Raw genomic sequence first — 17,732 nt, 5'->3', positions numbered from 1 at the left:
TAATAATATATCTGTTAGTAGTTTTCCAGTGATTACAAAATACAGTAGTATTAATAAGTATGTGTAAATATCCTAAGTGGCAAGCTTTTGGAGTCGACTGCTTTTCCAGGAATGTGTTTGACGTGCAGGTTTGCTCTGTCCCTGGAGTGAGGCTAGCCAGCCTGGGCCTAGGGTTTGAACCAGGAGGCGGCCCTAAGTCCAAGGCAGCTGGGGAAGAAGCGGCCATGTTGTTCCTGCGGTCCTCGGGCCAGGTTCAAATTGTCTGACTGTCAAACATTCTTCTAGGTGGTATAGCACTGATCTGTGCATTGCTGTACAGAGGTACTCGTGGTTGCTGTGATGCTGAAGCCTGTGATAGTGATGTGCCAATCATGGTAATGGGCACCCATGGTGGACAGTATTGGCTGGAGCTTCCCAACTAAATCAAGCCTGGAAGTAGGAGTGGCATCCACTTCCAAAATGGCTTGCCTCCGGAAACTCTATGTATGAACAGTGCTCAGGCTGTTAGTTCACAGGGTCGCTATGAGTCATCTACGACTTGATGGCATTAAACAACAACAACAACAACAAATATCCTAAGGTAACTCTGGTGACTTGTAGTAAGGAGTTGCTCTGCCAACCCAGAAGCATATGGTTCATATCTATCAGCTACTTCAAGGAAGAAAGGTGAATGATATCCTTGCCGTGCAGTTTACTGCCTCTGGAAACCTTTTGGAGGTTCATCTATGAGTTGGTTCTAGCTCCATGACACACAACAACAAAATATGACAAGGCCTATACAGAAGATGAATCAATGTTTTTGAGTTATGTTGCTGTAAATTATACTGAACATACCATGGACTGCCAAGAGAACAGATAGAGAAAAAATAACCAGCTTGCTCCTTGGAGGCAAGGGTTTTAAAATTCTTTTCACATACTTTGGGCATGTTGCTAGGAGGGACAAGTCCTTGGAGAAGGGCGTCACGCTTGGAGGGATAGGGTGTCAGTGCAGAGGAGGAAGACTCCAGATGAGATGGATTGTCGTAGTGACCATGGCAATGTGGTCAAGTGTGTAACAAACAGTGAGGTTGGCTCCAGGATAAGACAGGGCTCAGAGCTATTGTTCATAGGATTAAGCAACTATCAGTTGCAATCGACTGGACTGCACATAATAACAACAGCAACAACACTCTGATACATGTCCTTAAGCCAGGAATCAACATAAAAGAATGCCTGTTTAGTTTCTACTGTTTGATTTACAAGTAAAATTATGTCATAGAGTCACTGAGGATATCATATAGGAAGAGCATATGTAAAGAATTGTAATTGTGAAATTGCTTAAGTATAAAAAAAGATTTTGCTTAACAATAATTAATGATAGTATGGCAAATATTTGTTGGGTAATTGAGCAGTATATTTATGAATCTTCAGAGATAAATCAATCTTGTTTCTATTTAATACAGAATCCCGCCGACATGTAGTCATCCATGTGCTTTTTTAATACCTACAGATATGAAGCATCCATTATTTTATGACAAAGTTTATTAATTAGACTGGAGGATATTGCCCTTTTTTATCCCACAGAACAGCTGGTGGATTCTAATTGCATCCTTTGGGCATTGGAAATCAACTTTTTAGCATTAGGCCACCATTAGAGCTAGGTGTTGCTATAAAAGTATTTTGTAAATGTGGCTAACATCTAGAATAAAGTGATTTTAAGTAAAAGAGTTTGCCCTTATAATGTGAGTGAGATTTATTAAATCACTTAGATGCTCATAAGAGCAAAACTCAGTTTTCTTGGAGAACAAATCCTAGCCCAAGTATATAAGTCCAATTCTAGCCAAGATTCCTGCCTCCTGGGATGTCCCACAGATCTCAAAGTTGCCAATACTTAAAATCACATGAGCCAAGTACTTACAATTATCATTTTTATATAGAAACTAAAATAAACTTTATATATCTATAATGTATTTTTCTTCTTGTTAGTTGCTGTCAAGTTGTCTCTGACTTATGTATTACAGAATGAAACATTACTTGGTCCTGTGCCATCTTTATGATCTTTGTCTATGGGACTCATCTTCCAGAATCATAGCAGACGTTCTGTTGTGATCCATGGATTTTTATTAGCCTTTTTTTGGAAACAGAACGCTAATACTGTATGTAATCTCCTCTGAAATCTACCCACTTTGAGCGACTGTTATTATTTGAAATACTGGTGGTACAGCTTCTAGTGTCACAGTAGCATTCAAGTCACCATAGTGCAAATAACTGATGGGCAGGAAGTTGTTGCTATTTTTATTGTTGTTAGGTGCTATTGAGTCCACTACAGATCATAGCGACCTTATGAACAAAAGATCTGGAACCAGTCCTATCCTATACCATCCTCACACTTCCTGATACACAAGAGCTCATTGCAGCAGTAACCTTGTCAATCCACCTGATTGAGGTTCTTCCTCTCTTTCACTTACCCTCCACCCTTACCAACATCATGACCTTCTCCAAACAATAGCGCCTTCTAGCAATATGTTCAAAGTATGTGAGGTAAAGCCACATCAATCTTGGCTCCAAAGAGAACTCCGACTGTATCCTCTCCAAGACATCTCTATTCATTCTCTTGGCAGTCCATGGGATGTCCAGAGCTCTTTTCCAGCACCACAGCTCAAGGCATCAATTCTTTTTCTGTCATCCTTATTCATTGTCCAGGTGTTGGATGCATAGCAAGTAATTGGAAAGACCATGGCCTGAATCAGATGTTCCTTAGTCCTCAAACTGACATTACTTCTCAATAATTTGGAAAAGTTCCTAACTGCAGATTCTCCCAGTGAAAAACATCTCCTTTTTTTCCTGACTGCTTGTACCAAGGATGTTAGTTGTGGTTCCAAGCAAAACAAAACTGTCGACAGTTTCAGTCTCCTCTCCAACCATGATGACACTACCTATTGGTCCAGTGGTTAAGAATCTTTGTTTTCTTGATATTGAGATGCAATCCAGACCCAAGGTTTCATTTCTTGATCTCTGCAACAAGTGCTTCAAGTCCTCACTTTCCTTATTTTCCTTATTTAGAGGGATGCTTATTTCTGCTTCTCTGTGTCTCTTTTTGTGTATATCATATATGTTAGGGAACTCTGGTGGCCTCCTGGCTGTTGTTGCTGTTAGGTGCCATCAAGTCAAGTCTGACTCATAGCGACCCTATGAACAAAAGATAGGAACTCTGCTCTATCCTGCACCATCTTCACCCTTCCTGACATACAAGAGCCCATTGCAACAGTCATCTTGTCAATCAACCTAGTTGAGGGTCTTCATCTCCTATGCTGACTCTCCACCCTTCCCAGCATTTATTTTCTACTGGTCCTAATTTCCTGGAAAATTCTGACTGATACAGATGGCTGACCCGTTTTTTGTTAAGGGCATTTTCACAACTTGTTATGATATCAATTACTGAGATGTTGCCTTGATTTTTGCCTGCTTTTCTTACTGAGTCTGATTAAAACTGGACTTCTATCCAGATCATAAACACCCAAAGCCCATGCATTCCCATTATGCTCCCAGCAACTTTGAACTGTTCAGGTTGTAACTTTTTTTTTTAGTTAATGCTACTTGTGCTCATTTTTTACCAAAATCAAATTTTTTTAAAGTTTTGGAGGATGCATCTTGGAGAGAAAAAATAAGTCAAAATGGTTTTTAGAATAAAGTGCAATATAGGATTATTTATAAAAGAAAGCCAATTCTGATGATAGAACCCTGTAGTTCAGTTTTCTTTGGGAGAACTTTAGTTCTGTTCATATATTGTCCTTGCTACAGATTTTTTTCTTCCAAGATCACATTATGAAAAAAAGCAATTTAGAAATTAATTTTTTATAATTTGAAACAGGCAGCTAAATAATGGAAAACCAATTTTTTAAAGTCCAACCTGAAGAAATTTTAAATCATAAGAATATATTTGTTTTTTTTCTTTTAATATCATCATAGTCATGTTAAAACTACAATAATTTAGGACAAATATTGAGAAAAAGGATAAGGATACAGTTTCTTATTACTAAATTATAATTTTTTTCTTTAATGGTATGAAACTATATTTATACATTTATATATCTCTATTTATCTATGTATTCATGTATCTAAGTACTATCTACATAAAGTATAAATTCCAGGGCCTAGGAAACTTTCATTTAAGAATTCAGAAAAATCATTAAAAATAGAATGATACATTAATTTCCATTTCAATAAAACACTATAGCATTAAAGACAATGTCCTATCATTATTTTTAGCATATCACAATATTTAAGAACCCAATTTGCCTTTGTGGTAATCGTAACACAATTCTATACATAAAATGAATTCCTTCTCAATTCACCAATTTTATTTGCCTGATTTACTGAGTGTTTCCCCAAACTACAAGAAAGGGCAGTTAGTCCTTCCTTTCCTTTGAAAATAGCCAGGCCTCCTATTCTTTTTCCTTCTGCTGTTAGCCTGAGGGTCATTTCATGCTTAAAACTTTGGATAGATTTCCGTGCCCAATGGTGCTTCTATTGCCATCTGTTTGTGGAGGAATTGCTATACTTAGAAAGACAGGAAAGATGGTATAGAAGAACTCTCTGGACCATTTGATAAATAGGACATTGTGACTAGTAAACAATTTGTATGCACTGTTACTGATTCATCAGTGTGGATAGTTACAATAATATCATGAGGTCTAAACATTACTGAATAGTATAATGTATAAACATACTAAAACAAAGCAAAAACAACTTTGACATTATCCAAATGGTAAATAAAAAAATAATACAGAGTGTTAGTATGTACCAAGATTTTCTAGGGTAGAGAATTAGAAAGAAGCAAGTTTATTCACATTCTTCTAAAACTGGTAATTTGTCAAAGAGGTAACTATTGGAGAAAGGCAAATAAATGTACTTAATGGATTAAACTTGAGCAGACAAAAGAAACCTCAGACTCTTTAGTCTCTTCATTTGTTTACTGCTTCTGTGAGGCTAGAGAAAGTTTTTATATTGGATACAAAAAATTACATATTAAGGGAAAGCAAAAAGATTAACTTGGGGAAAAGTTGTAATTTAACAGCTCATGTTTTAAAAATCAAAGTGAAATGCAAACATTTTTAGGACAATGCGAAATTATCTTAAAAGCTGAAAGATTATGAGAATAACTTATGATAATTTTATTCAAGAAGTAGTAACTTTCTGAGCTTTTCTTCTCTCTCTCTCACACACACAGACACACACACACACACACACACACAGAGATACACACACACAGACACACACACACACACACACACACACACACACACACATCAACACTCATACTTGAACAGTCCCCAAATGAAAAGCAATGGTTAGTTGTTTATATGGCTGTATTTCTTGGCATCCTCTCTTCTTCCTCCGCCTATTACTGTTTCATATGTTTCGCCTTATTTTTCTCTGCTTCCTTTCCAGTTCTCCTGTAACTGTGCACCTCCTTAACCTCCTTATGGTGGAGCCTGTCCAACATCAATCCTTGTTCCCATGATATTTACTACCTCAATTATATCAGGCTGCAACTGGACTTTCCTTCCAAGATTTCTCTTCCCACAGCAGTAACTGCTCCCACAAAGAATACATTTGCTTAATATGTCAACATCTGGAAAGTCTGTAGAGATTGCAGCTTAAGATCTCCAATCAGAACCCTGACATCAACAAAAACATGAGACAATGAAAGGGAAAGGACTCAGGGAATTACAAGGATGAGAAGTATGGCCCAACCTACCCATGTCCTCAAGAGTATTCAGCAAAAAATTAATTTTCCTTAGGGATTGATTTTTGGAAGAAAATGTTCATAATAATTTTTAAAACATAAGAGTTAAAATGCACCTTAGAGTACATATGGTTTGTTAGGGATTACAACATGTCCCTCTCAAGATGTATTTTGGACTTGAACCTCAGTATTAATGAATATAGTTCCTTTTGAAAATATGAGTTTCCTTAGCTAAGACATAACCAGTAGCTGTTGTTAGGTGATCTTCTGTACTTTATGACTCAGTAACTCTATGAACAACTGATCTTAACTTTGCCTTATCCTGCGTCATCATCACAATCTTCCCCATCCATGCTCAAGCCAATTGTTACAATTTCTCATCAATATATGCCCTTGGATATTTTCCTATATTTTGATGACTCTCTACTATTCCCTGCATAAAGTCTTTTCCCAAGGAATAGCCCCCCTTACAACATCCCCACAGTATGTGAGATAAAACTTCACCATCCTTGCCGCCAAGAAGCACTCTGTTTGCACTACCTCCAAGATATATATGTTTGTTCTTTAGGAAATTCATGGGGTGTTAAATACTTTTCATCAAAAGCACAATTCAAAAGAATTGATTCTTCTTCTGTCATCCTTATTTATGGTCTAACTCTCCGATGCGTATAAAACAGTATAACTTGGACCAGGTGCATCTTAATCTTTAAATGATGGTCTTACTCTTTAGCACTTCACAGAGGACCTTCACAGCATATTTTCCTAATGCAACAAATCTTTTTCTTTCTTGCCTGCTGCTACCATGGATGTTGATTGTGGACCCAAGTAAAATTAAATCATTGACAGCTGCAATCCTTTCTTCATCTATCATGATGATGCCTACTGCACTAGCTGTAAGAACTTTTATATTCTTGATGTTGAGATGTAATCCATTCTGAAGGTTGCAGTTTCTGATCCTCTTTAGGAAGTACTTCAACTCCAACACTGAAGAGGACTTGAAGGATTTGCTTCAGAAGATCAAAGTCTACAGCCTTCAATATGTATTTCATCTCAAAATCAAGAAAAAAAAGGTCCTCATGACCAGGCAAATGAGATGGAGAAAAGATTTAAGTTTTTAATGATTTCATCTTGCGTGGGTCCATAATCAATATCTTTTACACCAATCAGGAAATAAAAAGATGAGTTGCACATGGAAGATCTGCTGTCAAGGAACTATCCAGAGTGCTAACAAGAAACTATGTCAGTCTAGAGGATAAGGTAAACCTCATCTGGGCCATGGTCTTCTCAATTGTTTGCTACGCGTCTGAGAGCTGGATGACATTTGAAAAAGTGATGCCTTTTGAGTTGTGGTGCTGGAGGAGAGTACTGAACATACCACGGACTGTCAAGGAAGCAAACAGATCTATTCTGAAGAGAGTGAAACCAGATTGCTCCTAGAGACAAGGATTTTGAAATGCTGTCGCGCATACTTTGGATGTTAAAAAGAGGGAATAGTCCTCAGAGAAGTACATCATGCTTGAAAGGGTGGAGGTTCAGCACAAGAGAGGAAGTTCATGGAAAAGGTGGGTTGAGACGGTGACTCTGGCAATGGAGTTGGGTGTGTCAGAGACAGTGAGACTGGATCAGAATAGAGCAAAGTTCAGAGCTGTTGTTCCTACGGTCTCTATGAGCCATAGTCGATGCTATGGGACATATTAACACCACCACCACAAAACCAATCATTATTTCTGTACCAGATAAGCAGATAATAAGCCCAAAAGTAACCATAAAGCTAAGAATCTAGCACAAAAACCAAAACACCAATCTTGGTAAATTTAAATTAAAGTATTTTTTTTGATAGTTGTTACTGGCTGTAGTAAAGTAAATTCTGATACATAGCAATCCTGTGTACAATAAATCAAAGCCTTATGAGATCCTGCTCCATCCTTATAAACTAAGATGTACTTAAACTAATTGTTGCAGTCACTTTGTCAATTAATCTTGTTGAGGGTCTTCCTCTCCTTAGAGGACCCTCGATATTTCCCAGCATGATGTTGTCTTTCAAGTAACAGCCACTTTTAATGACACACCCACATTGATGTGAGATAATATGGCACTATTTTTTTAGCATAAGGAGCACTCTGGCTTTACTTCTTCATGAATTAGGTTGACTTTTCAATGATCTTTATACTTACAACCTTATTAAAAAGAATCTCACACAGACATCTCTCTGGTGAAACTGTGGTTAATTACTCAGCTTCTAACCTACAGGTCAATGTATTAACTATCAGCTGATCTAAGAGGGAAAAAAAGTGCAATTTGAAAGATTTGCAACCTTGGAGATCCTATTCGAAGACGTTCTAACCTTTCCATAGGTTCACTATGAAGCATAATCAAGTGTATGACAATTGGCTTTATATGTATATGTTGTTACTTATCTTTGAGTTGGAATGAACTCATAGCTGATACTCCAGTGAGGTTTCTGAGGCAATAAATTGCGTGGGAGGAGAGTACCTATCTTTCTCCCAGGGAGCAGATGGTGAATTTGAAATGGGAGACTGCATTGTCAGCGCAACTCCTTACCACTAAAGCTACCAGAGCTTTCTCTCTCCCTTTCTCCTCCTCCTCATCTCTATTTCTCTTTATATCTATCTATCTATCTATCTATCTATCTATCTATCTATCTATCTATCACCTCTATCTCTATCATCTTTATCTCTATTTGTTATTGTTATTGTCTATGCAATCTAGTCAAGAAGGACTCTTAGCGACCCTATGAACAAAAGCCCTGAAGCCTCTCTATAACTATTGTGAATTTCTCCAAGATCACAGAGTTTCCAGTGTTTTAGAAGTGGATATGACTCCTGCTTCTAAATCTGTCTTAAACTGGGAGCTCTACCAAACTGTCTACCATGGGTGGCTTGTTATGGCATTTGACAACCACCCCCCCACACCCACGGCCATGGCACAAGGTTCAGCATCACAATACACCTATGGCACTGTTGTTTCATTATGGCATTTGAGTCCCCAATGACACAAGGTTCAGTGTTAACGTAAATCCAGATTACCTCAGCAGCAAATTGACAAAAGTGCTTTATGACTTAGAAGAATGTTCCTCCAAAATATAGTAACAAGGGATTAAAATCTAATCCCTTAGCCCAACTTTTAAGCACAAGGGCCGTCCAGGAAGTCTTGTTGACTCTAAACAAGAGACTTAAATAAAAACAATCAAACAATCCACACAGATTCTCAACCAAAACAAGAGCACCTTTGTACAGAGTCCAGCTGCTTTACACAACTCTGAAATGGAGATAAGGGCCTGGCTTATCGTTCTATGTTGTTGTTGTTAAGTACCCGAGAATAGTAACCCTATAAACAAAAGGCCTTGTTTTTGATTGCCATCAGAGTCAGGTAGGACTCATAACAACCCTATAAACAAAAGACCAGAAGTTGTCAACAAAGTTCATAGTTTCCAGAGGCAGGCATGTTGTTTAGGAAGTAGATGCCACTCCTGCTTTTACATATATATATATCTCCACCAGTTACTCAATTTAAGAAAGATGAGCTCTCTTCCCTGGTAAAAAATAGTCTCAGAAATATGAAGTGGGGCTGGAATCCCCTGAATAGTTGGGTTTAAAAACCTTTAATCCCCAGAGTGAACCAGCAGGTACATTCAGATCCATACAGTACCTCTTCTTACATGTAATTCTTCCCCTTCTCCTTCCTTCACTCATGGAAATTTCTTCATTCATACACCCACCCCCCTCCTGCTCCCCACACTGTGAAGCAACTGCTTAGCCTTTCACTAGTGGGATCAGGATGTGGCTGCGCCTACAGGGTGGCTGGCAGCACGGTGGCTGGCAGACCACCTCCAGTATCCCGGTCCTCTCTGTTCTCCATGTGTCATCCCTCTCCTCAGTGTGTACGAAGTACTGAATCTATCGTTACAGCCTCTGCCTACCCCAGCATCCTGTGTGCCCTGTACTCAATAAGACTTACCTCCTGTAGCCATTTGATACAGTTCCTAGGCTCTGGTGGACTCCATAACATTTCAATATAATTTTATGGAATTTTAACTACAAACTGTGTGGAGACTTCCTTTATATAAAGTAGTATTCACACAACATCCAAACTGTATAGTGTTCTACATCACAGAATGTGTTGTGGATGTCAAGGATAAGTATATAAAGAGCAAGGTCTGAGTTACTGGCTCATGTGATTGGAGATGTACAAGTCCGCAATCTGCAGACAGGGTAATGGGCTGGAGAAGCAGCAGTGCGTACCCCAAAATCAGCATCAGGAGATGAAGGAATAAGAGGAATTATGGCGAATGTCTATTTATAGTATACAAGCAGAATTCTCCCCTACAGAAAATTTTCCATTCTCTTAAGATCTTCAGTTTATTAAATGAGGCTTAGTACTTGCTGTCAAGGATAACATAGTTAAGGCCATCTGATCTAATCACACTTAAACAGTTAATGAGACCAAATGTAACCAAACACGTAGTTACCATAGTTAGCCAAGTTGACACATTGACAAATAATCAAAACACCAATTTAAACATTTTCTATACTTTCAGTTTTTGGGAAGTTCTTGGTTTCTGCCTGCTTGTCAATTTATTGTACTATAGTGTCTTACATGTAATTGTAATCCTGGAAAGTATGTTGTTGCTGTTGGGTGCCATCAACTTGAGTATAACTCATGGCAACTCTGTGGACAACAGACCCCAATCCTGTCCTATCCTGTGCCATCTTTTATCGTCTCTTATGTACTTCAGTCCATTGCTACAGACACTGTGTCAATTTGCATCACTAGGGGTCTGCTAGGTATTTTACTTATTGGCAGGATAATTCATGGTAGACAGCTTTCAAAAGAGCTTTCAGACAAAGACAGATGAGAAAGAAAGTTCTGGCCATACATATACTTTTAAAAATTAGTCAGTAAAAAACTGATGCGTGACAACAGCACATTCTCTGACTCACTTGCTTTGGACATATGATGAGGCAAATGTGGGAGACCCTTAGTTTGATGGGTTGACAGCACAGCAACAATGATGAACTCAAGTATGCTGGAAACTGTGAAGATGATGAAGGGTCTGAATGTGACTGTGCTGGAGAGACTTGATGGCCGCTAACAATATAGGAATTCATTCATATTCTCTCTCTCTCTCCTCTCTTTTTGAAGTGCGACAAGACTTAACCAACTCCTCTTGGTTAAGTCAGGTATGATTTATTCATCCCATTTTCCATTTACCAAAGTATTTTTGTTTCTACCACCTTTTCCTACTTTACTGTCCTTTAATAAAACTAAGTTATTTAACATGTCTTTGATGATACTTAAGTAGGATTGCTATAAGAAATATGAGTAATCAAGTGTTCAACATGATATCACTTTAAGCTATTATTATTTCTTTTTTAAATTTTTCTACTTTTATTTATAAAGAACACAACTCCTCCTCTGGACGCAAACACATACATTCCAAGAAGGAGCCCACAAAGAACATTAACAATGAACAAGAAAAGAACAAGGAACAACAGTGGGGACTGTACTTAACACCAGTCTGTGCACCTCAGACCCGGGGAACCACCAAAAACGCTTCCCCACATCTGACAGCTGACAGGAGGGCGGGGAAAGAAACCTGCACATGGCAGCTCCCTCCCAGCCACAAGGCAGAATGAACAGCTCCATGCTCAATCTTCAGCATCATCAAACTGTCCTGTCTCAAAGACCATCTTGGAATAATGGGGTATCAGTGGAGGTAGATGGTGCCAGCTGGGGTCATAGACCATGTCTCCTTGCGGGGCACAGCAGACCCACGGCTTGATCTCTTGAGAGAGGCTCCCTTGGATGTCATCAGCATCATAGGGATTCCCTTGATCGCTTTTCAACTCCAAATCCCAGTCCTCATGGAAAAGGCCAGCCGTCTCTTCCTCAGGCAGGCCACTGGAAACCCCTCCAGGCAGCGCCCAGGCATTGGGCTCCCTATCAGAATCCTCACCATCCAGAGGAAAGCCTTCCTCATCAGAAGGGGCACCCTCATCATGGAGAGGAATATCATTAGGGATGCTCTGTGCTCCGCTGGCTTGTCGATCCAGAACCATCTCAGTCTCGCCCTCCTTCTGATGAGAGTGGGTGGATATGGCAAGGCCAATCCCCAAACTGAGGGCTGCCTCCCGCGCGCCCGGCAGCGGCGAGTCCCTCGGCAGCTCTGCCGACCCCAGCACCTGGGCCCCGGTGGCCTGCGGGTCCATGCCAAGCTGCCCGCGGCTCCGCGCCCTGGGCGCTGCTCGGCCACGTGACGTCCCGGCCTGGCTGGCGGCCCGAGAATACCAAGCTATCATTATTTAAATTAATTTGAAGAGTTTCTTTATTGAGATTAAAAAATAATTTGAAAATGGATTAGTTTAAAATAAGCATTTTTTAAATTGTTAAATCTGATAGCCAGATAGCAAAATTGTCTGTGAATGTATTTTCTGACTTTAGAAGATATATACAATTATTCAAAGATAAACCTTTGAAAAAAAGATACAGCTCTATATTTCTGATTAATATGTGCTTTAAAGGTAATCTATATTTATGCAAATATTTTAATTGAAATTTGATGTAAACGGGGAACCTTGCTAAGAATACAATATTAAATCTAGTAAGGCTTCTATTCTATAGAAATAATTCTTGGTTTTTGTGATATTATTTATAAGGAGATAAGGTGGCCTAGTGGTTAAGAAATTGTACTGTCACCCCAAAGACAGTTTGAATTCACCAGCTTCTTTAAGGGAGAAAGATAAATAATCTCCACCAGAGGAATTGACAGCCTCTGAATATTCACTAGAGGGTCAGCTATGAGTCAGTTATGATGGCACATAACAACAGCTATGACTGATAAAAACTCTTTGGCATTTGGAAGATGGGAAATCATTCATTCAACTACTAACTCAAATACGTTGCTCCAGTGTTTAAATAATGAAAATTACTCTGATAGTAGTTATATCTTGTGTCACAGTATTGAATAGCACTCACTTGCTCATTGCCCTTGAGCTGGAATCAACTTGTAGCTGATCCTTCAGAGGATTTTCAGGGCAGGTAAACTGCAATGGAAGGGGAGAAGAGGAGCAAGACTGCAACTCTTTCTCCCATGGAACAGATTTGAGCTGCCTGCTCTTAGGCTGGCAGTGCAATTCCTTACTCACTAAGCTGCCAGAGTTCCTTTGAATAGGAGTAGATAAAACAGTGTGATTGTCACGTACTTACTGTCAAGTTTGAACTAACCCATAGTTCACTGAGATCCATTAAGAAGACTCTATATACTGACCCTGATAAAATATTGTCTACATTGTTTAATCCTCTAACTTATCATGTGAGGTAGATAGAATGGATTTTCTTATACAGAAGAGGAAATGGAGTCCTAAATTACGAGTAAGTATTGTGGATTGACTTTTAATCTGCGGTCCTCGGGCCTGTCTTTCATTGTTTTTGTTCAGACATTCCTCTAGGTCATATAGCCCTGGTGTACAAGTTGCCATACAGCAGTCACTTGTGGTTGCTGTGAGGCTGAACACTGTGACACTGATGTGTCAAATGCATTAATGGCTGGTTACCCAATGCAGACAGAGAGTCGGGTGGAACTCCCCTACTAAAACAAGCTTGGAAGGAGGAGTGGCATCCACAGAAATAAGATCTTGGGAGACATTATCAGTCAGTCAAGAAGAGATCTGCCTTCTGTGAATATTTTCCTCATAATCTGTTTTGTCTACATATTTTTGCATATATAAAGATTTTACACATATAACTCTGCCCACATATAATCTACAAAACGCACATAGGAAGCCAGCAAATAAAGAGATACACAGTTTGCAAAAAATATGTGATTTGTGAATTATTTGTTTAAAAACATGGCATTCTTTATTGTCCTCAAACACTTTATTAGTGAGTAGCTGTTATTACCAGACAGAAACAAGGAAACACATTTAAAGGGATATTCTGAAATATCTAAATCCTCTTATTCTGGATGTACAGGAGATTTATAGGGGTAAGCCTAGTGACTGAAGCCTGGTTACTCACACACAATTCAGTACCCCCAGGAAAGTTAAGTAACTTGTCTAAATTTCAGGAGCAAATGTGGTCTCCAAGTAAATGGGTTTGGTTTTCAGTTTGGATATTGTGTAAGCAAAAACGTTCCCTAGGAAAACTCCTGTTTTTGCTCTTAAGACCTTTAACTTATTGGATGAAGCTGTTATATATGTTATACATGTTATATGTGCTAGAGCTGTGGCATTGGAAAATTGGGTTGAATATCCCCTAGTCTGTCAAAAGGACAAGTACATATGTCTTGGAGGAAGTGCAACCAAAAAATTGTCCCTAAAAGGCAAAGATGGTAAAATGCATGTTGTCAAGAGGGACCTGTTTTCAAAAAAAAAAAAAAAAATGATATTATACAGGGAAAGACAGAAGACAGAGGAATCAGAATAACAGAGCATGACCCTCAAGGAAATATATTGACACACTGGCTTGTGCATGTCAGAGATTGTGAGGATGGTACAGGATAGGGCAAGATTCAGAGCTGCTGTTCCTAGGGCCACTGTGAATCATAGTTAACTTTATGGCATCTAACAATAAACAAGCACACAATCTGATTTACTTAAAACCAATTCATTTACTCTTATGTAATTAATTGACTGTGAATTCCATGAGGTGTGGCACTGCAAATCTAAAACTGTGTCTCCTGTAGTTCGAATCCACCAGCAGCTCCATGGGAGAAAGACGGACAATTTCCTCTCATTGCAATTTACAACTTCAGAAGCTCAGTTGAGGGCTGCTATGAGTCACAACCAGTTGATGACCTAGTGGCAACAAGTTGTGCTGCAATCTTGAAGGCGTTCAGTTTGAGGCTACCACCAGCTCCTCTGTAGGAGAAGGAGGTGCAATCTACTCCCTTGTGATTAACTGCTTCTAAAACCCGTCTGCTACTGGCTATAGGTTGGTTCCGACTCAATGGTAAACAATAACAAGTGAGAATTACTTCACTGTTCAGTAAAGTGGAGGGTGGGTGAGAATGAAAGATGGACTAATGTAGCTTAAGAGTGGACTAAAACATATAAATGATCATGCAAATGAGTCAGCTCTGGATGACACTTCATTATGTTACATATGGTTGGCATGAATTGGAGCTAACTTGATTGCAACTGACAACAACCAACAACAACATAACTCCTTTATAACATAGTCTAGACTCACACTTAAGCAAACAGTGCATTGCAATCTATCCAAGTTGACACTTAAAAAAAAATTAATCGTTACTGTCCTTTACATTACTTTTTTTCTTCTTTAAACATTTTGTTATTGTGATTTTAGCAAAAGTTTGCAAAAAGGTTGGGTTTCTATTCATTCCTTGCTGCGCCTTTTCCTCTCTTCCCCTCTTTTGCTCTCCCTGAGTCTACTTTGTAATGCACCTCTTGTTCCAGATTGTTGTCTATGTGTGTGTGTGTGAATTGCCTAATCTTATGGTCCTTCCAGACAATTCTTCCCTTCATCATTTAAAATGCATTGTTCATTATCTATCTATTCTTTTTCTATTCTCTCTTCAACCTCCATGTCAGTCTTATTTTATAACAGCAGTGTTATGCAGTTTTTGACCTTTTGTGACTGAGATATTTCACTCAGCATATTGTCTTCTAGCTCACTCATGTGTTGTACTTTACAAGGTAATTGATTTTTTAGTGTTGCATTATATTCCCTTGTGTGAATGTACCACCGTTTTAATATCCATTCATTTGTTGATGGAAATTGGGCTGCTTTCATCTTCACTATTGTAAATACTGGTACAATGAACATGCATGTGAATACATCTGTTTGAGTAATAGATCTGATTTCTTTACTGCTTATTCCCAGTAGTGGGATAGCTTGGAAAAATGTTATTTCTATTTCTGACTTTTTGAGAAACTGTCAGGCCACCTTCCACAGTGGTTATATCATTTTACACTCCCACTAGCAGTGACTAAGAATTCTGATATTTCTATAACATCACCAACATTTGATGTTTGCTGCCCTGTTGAATTGTGCTATTCCTGCTGGGATTATTTTTTGTTTCTTAGCTATAGTTATTTTAGAAATGAAGCTTGAAATGCCAGAACAGACTAAAGTATTTTGTTTCACAAGAGATTGAAAAGCATAGAAAGTAGAATTAATGTGTAAATGGGGTAAAAGAAGATAGACATGTTGTTAATGAATGCCACCTAGACTGAAGAGCAATGATGTCACTCTAGAGACTAAGGTGTGCCTGATTCAGGCCATGGTCTTAGCAATTACTTGCTATACATCAGAAATCTGGACAATGGCTAAGGATGTTAGAAGAAGAATGAATATCTTTGAGTTGTGGTGCTGGATAAGAGTATTGAATATACCATGGACTGCTAGGAGAACAAATAGGTTTGTCCTGGAGAGGGTAAAACCAGGCTGCTGCTTGGAGTCAAGGATTCTGAAGCTTTGTCTGATAAACAAGGGGCATGTTGCAAAAAGGGACCAGTCCTTGGAGAGGGACATCATGCTTGTAAGGGTGAAGTGCCAGCACAAGTGAGGAAAACCCTGGATGAGATGGATTGACTCAGTGATTGGGCTAATGAATGTAGGTGTGTCAGAGACAATGAGGGTGGCTCAAGATAGAGCAGGGTTCAGAGCTGTTGTACATAGGGTCGATGTCACATAGCAACAACAACAACAACTACAACAATAACAGGTTCTTTTTTACTTACAGTTACCCCATACTGCACAGTAGGTTTTTCTTGACTTTAATTTTAACAGGAATGTATTGCTATATCTTTTACCTGAGAAGACTCAGGGTAGATTGGAACTCCTAGCCTTTTGATTAGTAGCTATATACTAAACTGTTCATACCATGGAATTCTATAGACATATGTGTTGTTATTAGATGACATTGAGTCAAGTGAATTCATATTAACCCTATGAACAACAGATTGAAACTTTGCCCCATTTTCACCATATTCATTATCTCTGTCATGCTGACACCCATTGTTATAACTACTCTGTTAATTAATGTCAGTGAGAGTCTTCTTCTCTTTTAGCGACCCTCTGCTGTTTTCCAAAATCTTTTTTCCCCTCAGGCCTATTTCCTTCTAATATGTCCCAAATATGTGAGATGAAGTTTCATCACCCTTGCCTCTAAGAAGTACCATGTCCGTACTTCCCATAAGACAGACTTGTTATTTTTTTTTCCAGCCCTTGGGATATCCAGTACTATGCCAACACCATAATTCAAAGGCATCAAGTTTTCTTTGGCCTTCCTTATTCATTGTTCAACTTTCAATTCTGTTGGAAAAGGGAGAATTTAAAACAATTAGAAAAAGTTACACGAGAGGTAAGGATAAGGATGAAGATAGATTAAAGTTTGAAATTGGATATCTGTTTGAGGCAGTGATGTATTTGAAAGAAGAGGTTGGCTCTGAGAAAGGAACACTAGATATTGAGAACAGGATAGATCATGTTGGGTGTAGTTGAACATAAATATGAAGGGGAAATTTTACTAGTGAGGTCAATACAATTGATCCTTGAACAGCGCAGGTTTGAACTGTGTGGGTCCTTTTAAAATTCTTTTAAATTTAATTTTATTAATTTTAATGAACATTTACAGAGATTTTGAATTTCCATTCATTCATTGTTGCACTTTTCTCCCTGTCCACCCCTCTCCCCACCCCCCGCCCCAGGTTCGCTCCTCTCTTTGAAAAGTAGAAGAAAAATTCTTTCAGTGGTATACAACCCCCCTGCACCACCACCCCCCACCACTGTCCTGAGTACACTCCCTATGCAAACTTAATTCTGGATTCTTGTGATAACCATAATGCCCTATCATATATTGCTTTAAAATTGTTCTCTCCCTCATCTGTTTCAATGCCGTATACATAATTTATCCAGTTTTTCTCAGTCTTACCCAAACTCTGATGTCAGTCCCATTCTACAACAGTGGCACCATGCAGTATTTGTCCTTTTGTGACTGAGATATTTCACTAAGCATAAT

The 17,732-nt window shown here is 38.7% G+C and overlaps 1 pseudogene; it reads right to left on the bottom strand.

Moving 5' to 3' along the window:
• Window positions 1–11,397: 11,397 nt before the first annotated feature.
• Window positions 11,398–11,958, bottom strand: LOC102865190 (annotated as a pseudogene).
• Between the last annotated feature and the right edge of the window lie 5,774 nt (window positions 11,959–17,732).

The sequence above is a fragment of the Elephantulus edwardii genome, unplaced genomic scaffold, assembly GCF_000299155.1.
Source record: "Elephantulus edwardii isolate Elephantulus edwardi_28Jun2011 unplaced genomic scaffold, EleEdw1.0 scaffold00180, whole genome shotgun sequence".
Lineage (NCBI taxonomy): Eukaryota > Metazoa > Chordata > Mammalia > Macroscelidea > Macroscelididae > Elephantulus > Elephantulus edwardii.
This window is presented reverse-complemented; position numbering and strand designations above follow the sequence as displayed.